The sequence below is a fragment of the Saccopteryx bilineata genome, chromosome 8 (genome assembly GCF_036850765.1).
Source record: "Saccopteryx bilineata isolate mSacBil1 chromosome 8, mSacBil1_pri_phased_curated, whole genome shotgun sequence".
In the NCBI taxonomy this organism is placed as follows: domain Eukaryota; kingdom Metazoa; phylum Chordata; class Mammalia; order Chiroptera; family Emballonuridae; genus Saccopteryx; species Saccopteryx bilineata.
Window position 1 is genome coordinate 42,718,938 of NC_089497.1, and position 17,182 is coordinate 42,736,119.

At 41.3% G+C, this 17,182-nt stretch overlaps 1 protein-coding gene across 4 annotated transcripts in view; it reads left to right on the forward strand.

Moving 5' to 3' along the window:
• ATP6V1A (ATPase H+ transporting V1 subunit A) overlaps positions 1 to 17,182 on the forward strand; it is a 68,998-nt gene that overhangs the window by 19,164 nt on the left and 32,652 nt on the right. The window lies entirely within an intron of this gene.

Sequence of the window (17,182 nt, forward strand, 5' to 3'; positions counted from 1 at the left end):
ACCCCTTGCTCAAGCCAGCGACCTTGGGTCCAAGCTGGTGAGCTTTGCTCAAACCAGATGAGCCTGCGCTCAGGCTGGTGACCTTGGGGTCTCAAACCTGGAAGTCCTCCAATCCCAGTGCAATGCTCTGTCACTGCGCCACCGCCTGGTCAGGCTTGATTATTTTTTTGAGTGTGTGTGGCAGAGACAGAGTCAGAGAGAGGGACAGATAGGAATAGACAGGCAGGAAGGGAGAGAAATGAGAAACATCAATTCTTCGTTGCCGCTCCTTAGTTGTTCATTGATTGATTTCTCATATGTCCCTTGACTGGGGGGCTACATACAGCAGACCAAGTGAACCCTTGTTCGAGCCAGCGACCTTGGGCTCAAGCTGGTGAGCCTTCCTCAAACCAGATGAGCCCATGCTCAAGCTGGCAACTTCGGGGTCTCGAACCTGGGTCTTCCACATCCCAGTCTGACACTCTATCCACTGCGCCACTGCCTGGTCAGGCAATACTGATTTTTAAAATCTTGGTTCTTACAGTGAATGTGAAGGACCTATATGCTGAAAACTACAAAGCATTATTAAAAGAAATCGAAAAAAATGAAATGAAAATATATTCCATGTTCATGGATTAGAACTGGGGTCGGGAACCTGTGACTTGCGAGCCAGATGTGGCTGTTTTGATGGCTGCATCTGGCTCGCAGACAAATCTTTAATAAAAAATAATAATAACATTAAAAATATAAAACATTCTCATGTATTACAATCCATTCATTTCCTACCGCTAATGTGTATGGTTGCAGGTGGCTGGAGGCAATCACAGCTGTCCTCTGGGACACCACCAAATTGTTATTCGATAATGCGTAACATACATGGGTCATTGTGAGGTCAGGAAGTAAACTTCCCATTTTAATCAAGTAGTCAGCTAGCTAATAGCAGAAACCCTTTTGACAAAGAAGAGGGCTAAAAGATAAAAAGATAAGGAGTATCATACTTTTCAGCAGGAATGGACAGAGGAATTTGCCTTTGTGGAGAGAGCAGGTTCTGCAGTGTATCTAATATGCAATGATAAAATTGCATCGATGAAATGGTCAAATATAAAGCGTCTCTTCGACACACGCCATAATACATTTGCATCGAAATATCCAGCGGGGGACAGCAGGAAGAAAGCATGTCAAGAGCTACTGTGCAGAGTGCAAGCTAGTCAGCAGCAACTCCGTGTTTGGACCCAACTAGGTAACTGGAATTTGGCTAGCTTTGCTGGTGCTTTAGCAATTGTGAGAAATGGAAAGCCATTCACAGTATGCCAAAACATTTATGCTTGATGTTGCCAATGAACTTTTTGATGACTTTTCGTTTAAAGACAAGATAATCAAATGAATAAAAGACATGCCTGTCAGCACGAACTATTCACGGTCGTACCATCATGATGGCAAATCAAATTAAGGCAACACAAGTGAAGGACATAAATGCAGTACAATTCTTTTCACTCAGGATGAGTCAACAGACGTAAGCCATTTATCCCAGTTCCGCGTGATTGCAAGGTATGCTGTCAGTGACACACAATGTGAGGAAAGCCTTGCTGTTTTGCCTATGAAAGAGACAACGAGGGGAGGATTTATTCAAGTCTTTCACTGAATTTGCTAAAGAAAAAAATCTACCGATGGTTAAACTTATTTTGGTGTGTACTGAGGGTGCTCCGTGCATGGTGGCAAAAAACAGAGGATTCATAGCGCTTCTTCGTGAACATGAAAAGAGACCCATCCTAAGTTTTCACTGCATCCTACATCAGGAGGCACTTTGTGCTCAGATGTGTGGCAAGCAGCTTGGTGAGATGATGTCGCTGGTCATTCGGGTGGTCAGCTTTATTGTTGCCCAAGCTTTAAATGATCGCCAGTTCAAAATACTGCTGGATGAAGTTGGGAATAATTATCCTAATCTGCTTCTGCACAGCAATGTGTATTGGTTGTCAACAGGGAAGGTGCTCAGCCGTTTTGCGGCCTGTCTGAGCGAAATCCAGACTTTTCTTGAAATGAAAAACATCGAGCATCCTGAGTTAGCTAACACTGAGTGGCTCCTGAAGTTCTACTATCTCGTGGACATGACTGAATATCTGAACCAGCTCAATGTGAAAATGCAAGGCGTTGGAAATACAGTCTTATCCCTTCAACAAGCAGTGTTTGCATTTTAAAACAAGTAGGAACTCTTCATCACCAACATTGAAACAGGTTGTTTACTACACTTTGAAAAACTGGGAGTTTAAAGATGCATGCACAGCAAGTGACCCTGCTCAACATCCTGATCTCCAGCAGCTAGCGGACTTCACATCTAATCTGCAGTTATTCAAAGCACGCTTTAGAGAATTTTGTGAGCGCACTCGTCTTTTTAAGTTTATCACCCATTCACACAAGTGTGCTGTGGACAGCGCCGACCTGAGTTACATCCCCGGTGTCTCCGTCAGAGATTTTGAGCTACAAGCTGCTGACCTGAAGGCCTCAGACATGTGGGTGAATAAGTTCAAGTCACTGAATGAAGATTTGGAAAGACTTGCATGACAGCAAGCAGAGTTGGCGAGCAAACACAAGTGGGGAGAAATGAAAAAACTTCAACCCGTGGACCAGCTGATTGTCAAAACTTGGAATGCGCTTCCCGTCACATACCACACACTGCAGCGTGTGAGTATTGCTGTACTGACAATGTTTGGCTGTACGTGTGCATGTGAGCAGTCTTTCTCACATCTAAAGAACGATAAGACCATTGGTCCCCAAACTTTTTACACAGGGGGCCAGTTCACTGTCCCTCAGACTGTTGGAGGGCCGTATTATAAAAAAAACTATGAACAAATCCCTATGCACACTGCACATATCTTATTTTAAAGTAAAAAAAACAAAACGGGAACAAATACAATATTTAAAATAAAGAACAAGTAAATTTAAATCAACAAACTGACCAGTATTTCAGTGGGAACTATGCTCCTCTCACTGACCACCAATGAAAGAGGTGCCCCTTCCAGAAGTGCAGCGGGGGCCGGATAAATGGCCTCAGGGGGCCACATGCGGCCCGCGGGCCGTAGTTTGGGGACCCCTGGATAAGACCAACCTACAATCACGTTTAACCGATGGAAGTCTCAGCGCCTCCATGAAGCTTAACCTCACCACATATTAACCAGACTACAAAGCCATCAGCAAAACCATGCAGCACCAGAAGTCGCATTAATGGTAAGAAGTACTTTATTCACCATTGGTTAGCAACAGCATAACGTTATTAAAAAGATTTCAGCCCTGGCCGGTTGGCTCAGCGGTAGAGCGTTGGCCTAGCGTGCGGAGGACCCGGGTTCGATTCCCAGCCAGGGCACACAGGAGAAGCGCCCATTTGCTTCTCCACCCCTCCGCCGCGCTTTCCTCTCTGTCTCTCTCTTCCCCTCCCGCAGCCAAGGCTCCATTGGAGCAAAGATGGCCCGGGCGCTGGGGATGGCTCTGTGGCCTCTGCCTCAGGCGCTAGAGTGGCTCTGGTCGCAACATGGCGAAGCCCCAGAGGGGCAGAACATCGCCCCCTGGTGGGCAGAGCGTCGCCCCATGGTGGGCGTGCCGGGTGGATCCTGGTCGGGCGCATGCGGGAGTCTGTCTGACTGTCTCCCCGTTTCCAGCTTCAGAAAAATGAAGGAAAAAAAAAAAAAAAAAGATTTCGGAGATTTATTGTACTTTAAAAGTGTTGGTCTTACATAAAATGCACACATTTACTTGTATTTAGTGTTAAACATATTGTATAGCTCTTCACGGAATTACATTTTAAAATATGTGTCGTTCATGGCTCTCTCAGCCAAGAAGGTTCCTGAACCCTGGATTAGAAGAATCAGCTTTAGTTAATATGGCCATATTACCAAAAGCAATATAATACAATTTCTTTCAAAATCCCAATGTCATTTTTTAAAGAAATAGAACAAAAAAAAAAAATCATTAGGTTTGTTGGGAGCCACAAAAGACTGAATAGCTGAAACAATCCTGAGAAAAAAGAATGAAGCGAGGTATAACACTACTTGACTTCAAATTATACTACCGAGCCTCATTAATCAAAATATTGCAGGCAGCCACACAGACCAATGGACCAGAAATGAAGCCCAGAAATAAAACCACATGTATATTTGCAAATAATTTTTGACAAAGGAACCAAAAACACACAATGGAGAGAAAAAGCCTCTTCAATAAATGGTGCATGGAAAATTGGAAAGCCATATGCAAAAGAATGAAACCAGATTACAGCTTGTTCCCATGTACAAAAATTAACTTAGAATAGATCAAGGACTTAAATATATCATCTAAAACAATAAATTACATAGAAGAAAACATAGGTACTAAATTAAGAACCTTGATTTTAGAGAACATTTTAATGAATTTAACCTCAAAGGCAAGGGATGTAAAGGCAATAATGATTGAATGGGACTATATCAAACTGAAAAGCTCCTGCACAGCAAAAGAAACCAATACCAAAACAAAAAGACAGCCAACTGAGTGGGGAATATTTGCTCAGAAAGGATTGATATCCAAAATATATAAAGGACTCATAAAACTCAACACCAGACAAACAATTTAATTTAAAAATGGTCAGAAGCTCTGGCCAGCAGTGCAGTGATAGAGCTTCATCCCAGAGTGCCGAAGTTGCTGGCTCAATCCCAAGGTGCCAGTTCTAGCCCTGGCAATAAATGGGTGCACAACTAGGTGGAACAACAATTTGATGCTCTCTCTTGCCCTCTCTTTACCTCCCTTCTTCAAAAGGGAGTGGGGGAGGAGAGAGGACCTCCCAAGAAGACATACACATGCCAACAAATATATAAAAAGATGTTTAATTTCACTAGCTATTAAGAGAAATGCAAGTCAAGACAATGAGGTGCCACCTCACACCAGTTAGAATGGTTATCAATAAGACAGGTATAATAAGTGTTGGAGAGGTTGTGGAGAAAAAGGAACCCTCCTTCACTGCTGGTTGGAATGTAAATTGGAACAGCCACTACAAAAACAGTATTGCATTTCCTCAAAAAATAGAGTTACCTTATGACCCAGCAATCCCTCTTCTGGATATCTACCCCAAAAAAGCTCAAAAAAGTTATTCGCAAAGATATATGCACCCCTGTATTCATTGCAGCATTATTCCTAATGGCCAACACACAGAAAAACCAAAGTGTCCTTTTTTAGAGGATTGGGTAAAGAAGATGTGCATTTATACTAGGGAATACTACTCAGCCATAAGAAAAAATGAAATACTGTCATTTGTGACAATATCAATGGACTTTGAGAATATTATGCTAAGCAAATCAGTCGCTAAGAACCGTATCATTCTTAATTGAAACTTATAGACACAGACAACAATGTGGTTACCATAGGAAAGGGAGATAGTAGGGGTACATATGTGGTGATGGAAAATGATTTGACTTTGGGTGGTGGGCACACAATGCAATATGCAGATCTCATGTCATAGAAATGTGCGCTTGAAACGTGTATGATCTCTTTTTTTTCTTTTTTCTTTTTTTTTAAATTTAGTGAGAGGAGGGGAGGTAGAGACAGACTCCTGCATGTGCCCTGACCGGGACCCACCTGGCTAACCAACTAGGGAGCGATGCTCTCTCCTTCTGGGATCCTTGCCCTGTTGCAACATGAGCCATTTTTTAGCGCCTAAGGCAGAGACCATGGAGAGCCATCCTTAGCACCCAGGGCCAGCTTGCCCAAATCGAGGCATGGCTGCAGGAAGAGAGGAGAAGAGAGAGAGAGAGAGAGAGAGAGAGAGAGAGAGAGAGAGAGAGAAGCAAGAGGGGGAGGGGTAGAGAAGCAGATGGGCACATCTCCTGTGTGCCCTGACTGGGAATCGAACCCAGGACATCCACACTCTGGGCCGACGCTTCTAGCTCTGAGCCAACTGGCCAGGGCCTGTACTTGAAAGTTGTATGATCTTATTAACTAACTGCACTAAATTTAATTTTTTTAAAAACCTGGCCGTTGAGCATTAGGCCAAACTGTTTTCACTGCACTTCAAAGAGGTTGTATCAGTTTTCACTCAGTGAATCAGACTGCCTGTTTCCCACTACTTTGCCATTACTGTCACTGGGCAATATTTAGTAATTGCCTGCTGTGTGTCAAGCACTTTACTATATATTGAAATTAGGGTACTCAGTGAACAAAGTAGATGTGGTCCCTGTTTTCCTGACACTTAAACAGTATAGCCATGGAGACAGGCATTGAAAAACTCCATTCATAGGTTTTTAATTCTAATAGTGGCAAGTGCTACAAAGGAGCAATATTGAAGACTATGAACATACCAGGGCATCGGGAAGTTAGTTCCTTAGCAGATCATGCTATTGAAAACCTCCATTCGTGATTGTCCTCTCCCCCAATTTAGTTAAATAAACCCTGTCTGTTATTAATCAAAGAACACTAAGCAAACCACTAGAAATGCAGATTTCTTGCCTTCTGAATTGAAAATGTCTGTGGACTTGACTAAAGTCTTGTTTTTAAATCCACATTGTAAAATATTTTATCACCTATATTTGGTAGCCCTTTTTTTTTCCTCTTCTGTCCTCAGTTTATGCTTTTGGTCTTTTTTTTTTTTTTTTTTTTTTTTTTTTTAGATTTTATTCATTTTTTTAGAGAGAAAGGAAAGAGGGAGAGAGAGAAGTGGGAGAGTAGCTGGAAGCATCAACTCCCATACGTGCCTTGACCAGGCAAGCCCAGGGTTTCGAACTGGCGACCTCAGCATTCCAGGTTGGTGCTTTATCCACTGCACCACCACAGGTCAGGCTCGGTCATATTTTCATTGCAGAGATTTTATGGATTCCTAAATTGGAGGTGAACCTATTTATGGTGATGCTCTGTGTTAAATTGGGTTAATATGGCTTTGCACAGTTTACGAACCTTCTTTCTCTTCTGTTCCATCCATGAAATAAATGACAGGTCAGCTCTATTTGAATATATAAACATCGTTTTATAATACAGATACAATAGCAATTTATTGCAACTCTGTCGATGCTGACTCGTATATGTACATCTCTTTCAAATACAGGCATTGCTTATATTTGGCCAAAGTTTAGCTGCTCCATGGTATTTTTTTGGCAAAGCAATCAAGGAAATTTCTCAATATCTAAAAGAGTGATATGGTAATTCTAGGCAGTTTTCAAGAAAAGTTTCTAAGTATTTTTGAGCAGTGGCTTTTTTTAAGTAGTTGTAAATTTTCTAGGTTGACTACTTTTGAAGGGAATATAATTTTCTTCCATGACAGCTAGTATCTTTTTAAATTGAGAAAGTCACTTCATAGTTAGCTTATTTGAGAAAACTTATCCAAAAGCCAAACAGCCATTGCAGGGCTCAGAGGCCACGAAAGTTAAGGATCCTCTCAGAAGAGCATTTGCTAAGGATAGTCCTTGACACTGAACTTGGAGTAGCAGACTGTTTAACATAAGAAATCTCAGTATTATTATTAAATACACTTGTTGGAATGGGTAGATGGTAGGATTTCAAATAAACTATTTTATTTTATTACTGGATTTCAAAGATATTTCTTACTATTATAGTTTTAAAATAGACACACATATATAAATCCTTGTTTATATATTAAATACAGTATTTGATTATAATCAACTAGTCATCTTTTAGCTATTATTTCTGAAGGTAGTCCTTAAATAATTAGATTGAATGTGCTTTTTCAAGTGTTACATCAACATAATGCTTTGTCATCAATGAAGTACCCTGGGAATTTTAGCTTTTATAAAACACCCTTGCCCCCAATAGCTGGATCATCCAGGATTGGTAGTAAAGAGAATTATTTCTGGGATAATGACATTACCAGATACAGTATCTTAACCTGTAGCAGTTTGGAGTGGACCTGGCAAAATGGAAGGAGAAAGTGAGTCTCTGATGTTGTGATTTGCCACTGCAGTGTTCTGCAGTGCGGGGGAGACTGACTCATGAGATCAGGTGGTTGCCTGTGCCTTCTGGATGTTCTCCCTTCTACAGCAGGGTTGTTTTTTAATCTTTCACAAATATGAGAGGGGGGGCTACAATTTGTGACTGTAGGAATCTTAGTTACAATCAGTTTTTATCCATGAAGTAGGAGTTCAGCAGCTAAAGGCAATTTTTTTATATAACCATTGAGTTGATTAATCTGAGTGCAGCTGTGTATACCACATTGTTTTCATGAAAGCAACTGTTTTTAAAGTAGGTATTATGCTTTTATTTTTTTTTAAATACTGGGAACAACAATAGCTGTATATATTTGACCTGTGGTGCCTCAGTGGATATAGCATCAGCCTGGATTGCTGAGGCTGCTGGTTCAAAAATCTTTTTTTTTTTTTTAAAGAATAGTATATTATATTGGTAAGGAATAATTTAATAGCATATGGAACTTTAGTCATATCATGATTAGTTTGGACCATAAGGAGATTTAGGGTTAGATTAACTTTCAGTATTATCTAACTTGCACTATAATTTGCTCATTGCAACTTAAAATGTTTTGGAAGGTTGTTTTCTTAACATCTTTAAAGGCCTTTGCTTTTTCACATAGAGCAGCCATTTTCAACCAGAGTGCCACAAGAATTTTTAAAATACATACCTGACCTCTTTTCCCTCAGATTGTCAAATAACAAAATGACAACAGCCGACGCAACAACATCCTTTCAGCGTGAATGAATCAAAATTGTACCTACTTTTTTTGTTCAATTGGCAAAAAATAAATTTATTGGTGTGCCACAGAATTTTAGTAACTAGTTTATGTGTGCCATGAGATGAAAAAGATTGAAACTCACTGACACAGAGGCATATATTTAAGAGTGAAGCAGAAGATTTGTGTGGATTTTATTTTCATTGTTATGTGCTGTAACTATACTTATAAAACTGCTACATGCCTAGCCCAATTCAGGGGTGAAGTCAACATATCTACCTAATGAATCTTTTATTATTATTATTATTTTTTGTTACAGAGACAGAGAGAGGGACAGACAGGAAGGGAGAGAGATGAGAAGCATCAGCTCTTTGTTGCGGCACCTTAGTTGTTCATTGATGGCTTTCTCATATGTGCCTTGACCAGGGCAGGGGGCTACAGCAGACCGAGTGACTCCTTGCTCAATCCAGTGACCTTGGGCTCAAGCTGATGAGCCTTGCTCAAACCAGAGGAGCCCACACTCTAGCTTGCGACCTTGGGGTTTTGAACCTGGGTCTTCCACATCCCAGTCTGGTGCTCTATCCACTGTGCCACCGCCTGGTCAGGCTGAAGACCATTTTTATTTGTAGGGAGGAAGCACTCATTTTTCTTGTAAAACAGGTGTTGTATATATGAAGTGGAGCATATGCAGGCAAACACAAAACATACCAAAAGCAATGCTTTGTTTAGTGGAATGCTACTGAAACACTGGCATTAGAAGAAAAGGCTAGTGCTTAATATTTACATTTTGTATTGGAAAAAAAATAAACAAGAGTATACAAAGATATTTTTCTGCTTATTTACAATAGACTGCTCTAACATTCTAATCTCAGTCAAGATTGTAGGAAGAAAAAGGGTGGGTGTAGGTTATTTATTCACTTTAGTGTTTATTTTTCTGCAGTTGGGATACTTTGGTACAAAAGTTTTAGAAGTACAATAGGAACCCTTATATTACTGTGGGAATTGCATATTTTAATGTACAGAGAGCTTATTACCTTGGACCAATCCTTGGATGTTTCTTTAAGTGTTTAAATGTTAAGAGGTTAGAACCTGAAATTCCTGGACCTAGAAAAACATCTTCCAATTCTATCAAAGTATAGTATTTTAAGAATTAAATAATCTCTTATGAGTTGGGACTTCTTTTTCTGTAACTATTGATGATGGGGCTACATCTCAGATTTGAACGACGAGTAGCAAGTACCTTGTAGAAACTAAGGTTTTGGTTGTGCGGGGTCCTGATCTCTATGTCAGTTGCTTGATTTAGCCTGAGCATGCCCTAAATGCCCTGCTTTCTAAACCCACTTTTGTATCTCTTTTCCTTTTTCAGAAAATAATTACTATAAGATAACTAATATAGAAAACAGGTAAAAAATTATCAGGGTTCAAGTGTGAGCCCTAAATTTAGTTGTCCTAGAGGTAATTCTTCAGTATTTTATTATTTGAGTAATTTTGGGTTCTCTGGAAGCAGATACCAAGAAAGAGTTTAATGTATAAGATGTTTGTTAGGGATCAACTTCTGTGAGAAGGAAGGGGGTGGAAACAGAGTTGGGCAGAGGAAGAAGTTGAAATGCAATGAAAATCCAACAAAACCTCAGCCAATCTGGTAGGGAAATCTGGAGTGAAGTATTGCTTGTGACAGTATCCCATGACCGGCTACCATGACTGGGCCTTTATCCCTCTGCTCTGCTCAGTCAGTAGGTGCAGGTACCCTCTGAAGGGAGTGAATGCAGGCTCGGCAGCTCTCTGCTTCTGACAGCTGTGGGCTAGCCACTGACCACAGGTCCCTGTCCTTCCAGCAATGGGAATCTGGGTGCCGCCTCTCTATGTCTAATCTATTAATGTTATCAGTAATACTTCCAGTCAGTAGCAGACTACTGTATTAGTAGTTAAGCTTTGGGGGAGCCAAAAGTTATATATGGGTTTTCAGCCGTGTGTTTGTGTGTTTGATATCTCGTGTTGTCTGGATTGATATCTTGTGTTGTTCAAGTGTCAGCTTGTATAAGAATATTGATCAGATAAATGCAGATTGGTGGATCTAGTGAAAAGCATCTCTAAGTAGTAAATCTGTGAAATTATCACTTAGGCTCTTGATTTTCTTGATTCTTACTGTTTCTATTGCCTGCTGTCTTTGGCATAAACTAACAATGTATTCCTAAAAACAAAGAAATTAAAAACTATAGAATCATCACTTCCCCTGGTGACTAGGATAATCCAGCTGTATGATAAACCCACAAGACAGCTGAATCAGGAACAAACACATGTGATTTCCACTAATTGTTGTTTAAACATTTTTAGGTACTTAACTTTTGTTTTAAAAGGAAACTATGTACATGCTTATTAAAAAATCAGAAAAGATATCATTATTGCCTCATAAAATCTCTAGACACTTTTATGAACTCTAGAAGATTGGAACTGTTTGTAAGGAAGCTCTACTGTATACTCTAATGCTTCTTGTTCATCTGTGAAGTCTCAGTTTAGCCTCCTCTAAGTCATTCCTGTTCTGCCCAAGTCTAGGTTTGATGCCTGTGCTTTATTAAAGCTCTTCTAAAGCAGCCGGCACTGCTCTTATGAGAGCACATATGTCACCTTTTTTTTTTTTTGTATTTTTCTGAAGCTGGAAACGGGGAGAGACAGTCAGACAGACTCCCGCATGCGCCCGACCGGGATCCACCCGGCACGCCCACCAGGGGTGACGCTCTGCCCACCAGGGGGCGATGCTCTGCCCCTCCGGAGCATCGCTCTGCGGCGACCAGAGCCACTCTAGCGCCTGGGGCAGAGGCCAAGGAGCCATCCCCAGCGCCCGGGCCATCTTTGCTCCAATGGAGCCTTGGCTGCGGGAGGGGAAGAGAGAGACAGAGAGGAAGGAGGGGGAGGGTGGAGAAGCAAATGGGCGCTTCTCCTATGTGCCCTGGCCGGGAATCGAACCCGGGTCCCCCGCACGCCAGGCCGACGCTCTACCGCTGAGCCAACCGGCCAGGGCCCATATGTCACCTTTTATAACTATCAGTTTGTCTTTTTATCCCACCGGGCAAGAAGTTCATTGAGGGAGATTGTGTCTTACTTCATTATATTTTCAACCTATAATACAGCACGTGTCACATCACTAATAATTTTTAAAAATATCTTCAGGTTTGGGAAATAAAGTTATGGTAAAATTATGCATAATAACTAAGAAAAAACTAACCAAATGACTAGATTTGGTTCAAGTAGCAAGATGATAAGAATATATCAGGTAGCCTGACCACGTGATGGCGCAGTGGATAGAGCACCTGACTGGGACGCAGAGGACGCAGGTCCGAAATCTGAGGTCTCTGGCTTGAGCGCAGGCTCACCAGCTTGAGTGTGGAGCGTGGGGTCCCTGGCTTGAGTACAGGATCATAGACATGACCCCATGGTTGCTGGCTTGAGCCCAGCGGTCACTGGCTTGAACCCAAGGTCACTGACTTGAGCAAGGGGTCACTTGCTCTGCTGTAGCCCTCTAGTCAAGGCACATATGAGAAAGCTATCAATGAACAACTAAGGAGCTGCAACGAAGAATTGATGCTTCTCATCTCTCTCCCTTTCTGTCTGTTCCTATCTGTCCCTCTGTCTCTGTCACACACAAAAAATATATTTATATATCAGGTACTTTTTAGAAATTAGGCATCTTGGCTTGCATTAACAGAATGATGTTAGTAGTCCTCGGTATTACTTTTTTTGTTAGACTTACTGTTAAGGTGCCTAACAACAGCCCCATTAGATTTTAAAGGTGAAACAGGCTCATAAATTTGAAACAATTTGTTTTGCCCAAGGACACAACTTTTAAAATCAAACTCAATCTTTCTTGACTCAAAGCCTTGGTCTCTGCCTCTCATTATAAAGAAGCTACAGAACAAATGAAGTACTCTTCAGTACTTACTCATTCAAAATCTAAAATCTGTTTTTATTTTGTTTAATCCAACTTAAAAGAAAGAATGACATCATGAAATACTTCCAGAAAAGAGTAGCCTTGCGAGTAAAGGATCTGAAAAAAAGATTGTCCTTTAAGGACAAGTTGAAGACACTAAAGAGAATTTGCTTGGAGGAGCGAATATATTTACTCTGCTGCTACATACAGTACTCAGAAGAAATAGGGTCAGAGGGTTGGGGTTATGGGGAAGGTGATTTAGATTACATACAAGGCAATTCTCTTAAGAAATTTCTAAAAATAGACTGACTTTTTCAAAATTGAGGACCTTTTTATTTATTTTTAATTTTTTAAATTTTTAATTTTTTTTGTAATTTTCTGAAGCTGGAAACAGGGAGAGACAGTCAGACAGACTCCCGCATGCGCCCGACCGGGATCCACCCGGCATGCCCACCAGGGGGCGACACTCTGCCCACCAGGGGGCACTGCTCTGCCCCTCCAGGGAGTCGCTCTGTTGCGACCAGAGCCACTCTAGCGCCTGGGGCAGAGGCCAAGGAGCCATCCCCAGCGCCCAGGCCATCTTTGCTCCAATGGAGCCTCAGCTGCGGGAGGGGAAGAGAGAGACAGAGAGGAAGGAGAGGGAGAGGGGTGGAGAAGCAGGTGGGCGCTTCTCCTGTGTGCCCTGGCCAGGAATCGAACCTGGGACTTCTGCATGCCAGGCCGATGCTCTACCACTGAGCCAACCGGCCAGGGCCAAGGGCCTTTTTAAATAGAATTACTGATGAAATTTTTACAAGCATTTTACATTTCAGAAGGAACATTTTAATGAATTTGCAATTTAGTCAACTGTGGGGTAGGTGATAGCATTATCCCATTTCACAAATCAACATATTAAGAACTTTTGATTTGTAGCATGTCACTTGCAGAATCAGCTTGTGTCTCAAGTCTGCTGACTCGACATGTTGTGCCATTTCCACTTTAATAGACAGATGACCATGTATCATGAATGCATTGGAGGAAATACTCTTTTGGGGAGGAAGTTAAACTATGTCATTGTCCAGTTCTCTTTTGACTTTAGAAATCTTTGAATTTAAATTTTAAATCTTTGATTTGTGTTGACCTCATTTGCTTGTTCATTGTTAAAGATTTTGCCCAGCCCATTTCCCAAATAAATGTTTGTCCTTAAACATTGTTTTTCTCCTACTATCTTAGTAGTTTCTAGAAAAATTTGTCTCATCTTTTTATATTTCAGTATTTGCAGTTCATACCTGCTTAATCAGTAGCCCCTTTTTTAGGAAGTTGAAAATCCTGGTAAACCAGTTTTCTCTTTTACTTACTTCTTTCCTCCCTCATATGCCAGTCTTCCAATTTTCCTAGTGAGGTACCCGAAATATTCTTGTGTTCTTTATTGTGAAATTTGTGACTGTAGTATCTGGTTTACTTTTTCTAATTCAATAACATGACTTCTGATTTTTTTTTAAATTTTATTTATGTATCTTTTACAGAGACAGAAAGTGAGTCAGAGAGAGGGATAGACAGGGACAGACAGACAGGAATGGAGAGAGATGAGAAGCATCAATCATTAGTTTTTCATTGCATGTTGCAACACCTTAGTAGTTGTTCATTGATTGCTTTCTCATATGTGCCTTGACCGTGGGCCTTCAGCAGACCGAGTAACCCCTTGCTCTAGCCATCCACCTTGTGTCCAAACTGGTGAGCTTTTGCTCAAACCAGATGAGCCGACACTCAAGCTGGCAATCTCAGGGGTCTCGAACCTGGGTCCTCTGCATCCCAGTCTGACGTTCTATCCACTGCGCCACTGCCTGGTCAGGCGACTTCTGATTTTTTGCACCCTTTCTTCATCTTTGTCATAAAAGACCAACCTGATGGTAGTCTATCTCTGTCTTATCACCAATATGGTCCTCAAGTTCTTGGTATTTTCCCTGCTCCTTAGATCATATTTGACTCACTTGTATTGTCTCCCATATCTTCAAATGGTTTAATCGTGTTTTCACTCTTGCCTCTTTCTTTAATCACTCAGTTCTAGCCCTGTCCACCATCTCCGTTCTGGTGGCACTAGTATATCAGACCAGAACCCCTCTGTTAATGACTCATTGTTACACTCCTCTCAGCAATTTCTTGATACCCTGGTTAATGGATTTCAAATTGTTTTCCATGGAATATATGGTTCTCCTTGTGATCTGTTGGTAACTCTAAAAAGACTATAAAAAATACTCCTAATCCCCCACGGCTCAGGGTTTGGCTTTCCTCTTTGTATTGGACTCAGCTCAGTCAGCCTCAAACCTACTTATCAGCTACCTGTTCCCTCTACTTCATCCACATTAGTTAACACTTCTCCCACATCCGAATCAGTTTCTCCTCAACGTTCAGTGTGTGGTCACTTTGAATATGTAAGTCATTTTCCTTTATATAGTACAGTTGTTTAAAACTAGTGAAAACTCCTTTTACTGACTATATTTCCTACATTTATCACAGTTCCTTTCGTTTTTTTTTCTTTTTTTTTTTTTAAGTGGTTAGGTGAGCCTTTTTTTTTTCTTTTTCAAGTGAGAGGAGGAGAGAGAGAGAGACAGACTCCCCTATGCACCTTGACCAGGATCAAGCTGGCAACCCGCATTTGGGGCCAATACTCGAATCAACTGAGCTATATCTTCAGTGTCCAGGGCCAAAGCCCAAACCAGTCGAGCCAGTGGCTGTGAGAGGGGAAGAGAAGAAGGAGAGGGAGAGGAACAGAAGCAGATGGTCACTTCTCATGTGTGCCCTGACCAGGGACTGAACCCGAGATGTCCACATACTTGAGGCCTATTTCTTTTTTCTCCCCACAGTTCTTTTTCATTGGTAGGAACGCAATAAACAAATAATATATTGAATTCCATTGACACTCAAGCCGTAACAAGAGCTTTTCAATTTAATTTGTTAAATTAACATAATTTTTTCCAAAGAAGTTTTCCCTCAGTCTTCACTTATTTCCTGTTGTTTGTAGGATCAAGTCCACTTGGCATTTATTTCAAGAACCACAAATAAGTCTACTTTTGCATCCTTATTTCTCACTGATGCCCTGATATAACCCTTTTATTCTGCAGGTTGTTCTGTTAAGTTTTTATAAATTTTCTCTCCATTATTTTGTCCTTGTAATTTTCCCACCTGGAATGCCTCTACTATCCTTGTTTTCCTTTCTATTTTATCTAAATTCTATCTGACCTTCAACAAGTCTTCCCTAAACATTCTAATCTTTTAACCTTTAGTATATATTATTTGATACTTTATTACTTATTTGTCTGTGGCCCTTACTTTATGGTTGTTTTGGGGACTTTATTTAGCTTTTTATATGTACTTGTATTTTATCTTCATTATTATTATTTTTTTTTCTGAAGCTGGAAACGGGTAGAGACAGACAGACTCCCGCATGTGCCTGACCGGGATCCACCCGGCACACCCACCAGGGGCGATGCTCTGCCCACCAGGGGGCGATGCTCTGCCCCTCCGGGGCGTCCCTCTGTTGCGACCAGAGCCACTCTAGCGCCTGGGGCAGAGGCCAAGGAGCCATCCCCAGCGCCCGGGCCATCTTTGCTCCAATGGAGCCTCAGCTGCGGGAGGGGAAGAGAGAGACAGAGAGGAAGGAGAAGGGGAGGGGTGGAGAAGCAGATGGGCCCTTCTCCTATGTGCCCTGGCCGGGAATCGAACCCGGGTCCCCCGCACGCCAGGCTGACTCTCTACCGCTGAGCCAACCGGCCAGGGCCTATCTTCATTATTAAATGTCAATAATTATTAAGTTAGACCAGTGGGCCTGACCTGTGGTGGCGCAGTGGATAAAGTGTCAACCTGGAATGCAGAGGTGCCGGTTCGAAACCCTGGGCTGACCTGGTCAAGGCACATATGGGAGTTGATGCTTCCTGTTCCCCCCCTTCTCTCTCTCTCTCTCTCTCTCTCTCTCTTTCTCTCCTCTGCCTCTCTAAAATGAACAAAATCTAAAACAAACAAAAGACCAGTGGTCAAAAATAAACTTTCTACTTTGGGATCTGCCACCAGTTTTCTATTTGGACTTGAATAGTTCATTCTTTAAGTTTTTCAGTTTGCACATCTATAAAGAAAAGAGGTTGTACTGCTTAAACTATTATGTGTTCCACTTAAAAAAAAAACAAGAAAAAATGCTTTCAGAATAATTTTAAAGATGGATAATACATTAAAATTAAATTAAAATTAAATGTAAGGTATAATTTGTTAGATGGTGGAAAATAAAGCAGTGACAGTGGAGGGAGGTTTGTTATGATTTTAAATAGATGGGTAGAGAAGCTTCTTGGGCGTAGGGGGCAGCTGAGTCAAGACTTGAAGAGGGATAGGGCAGATATCTGCTAGAGTACTCTAAGAAGGAACAGCATGTACAAAAGACCTTGAGGCAGAATGTATTTGTGTTTTTGAGAAATGACAGAGTTTAGGGTACACAGAGGAGGGCAAAAGTAGATTTATAGTTGTTGAGTACACGAAACGGGGTTTATTAATGTATTATTATTTATTTCTATTACAACTGTCAACCTAATTTTGCCCATGCCTGTATATGCAGAATAATTAAGGGAAAAGTAATTGGAGAGAAGGTCAGAGAGATAATAGGGGAGAGG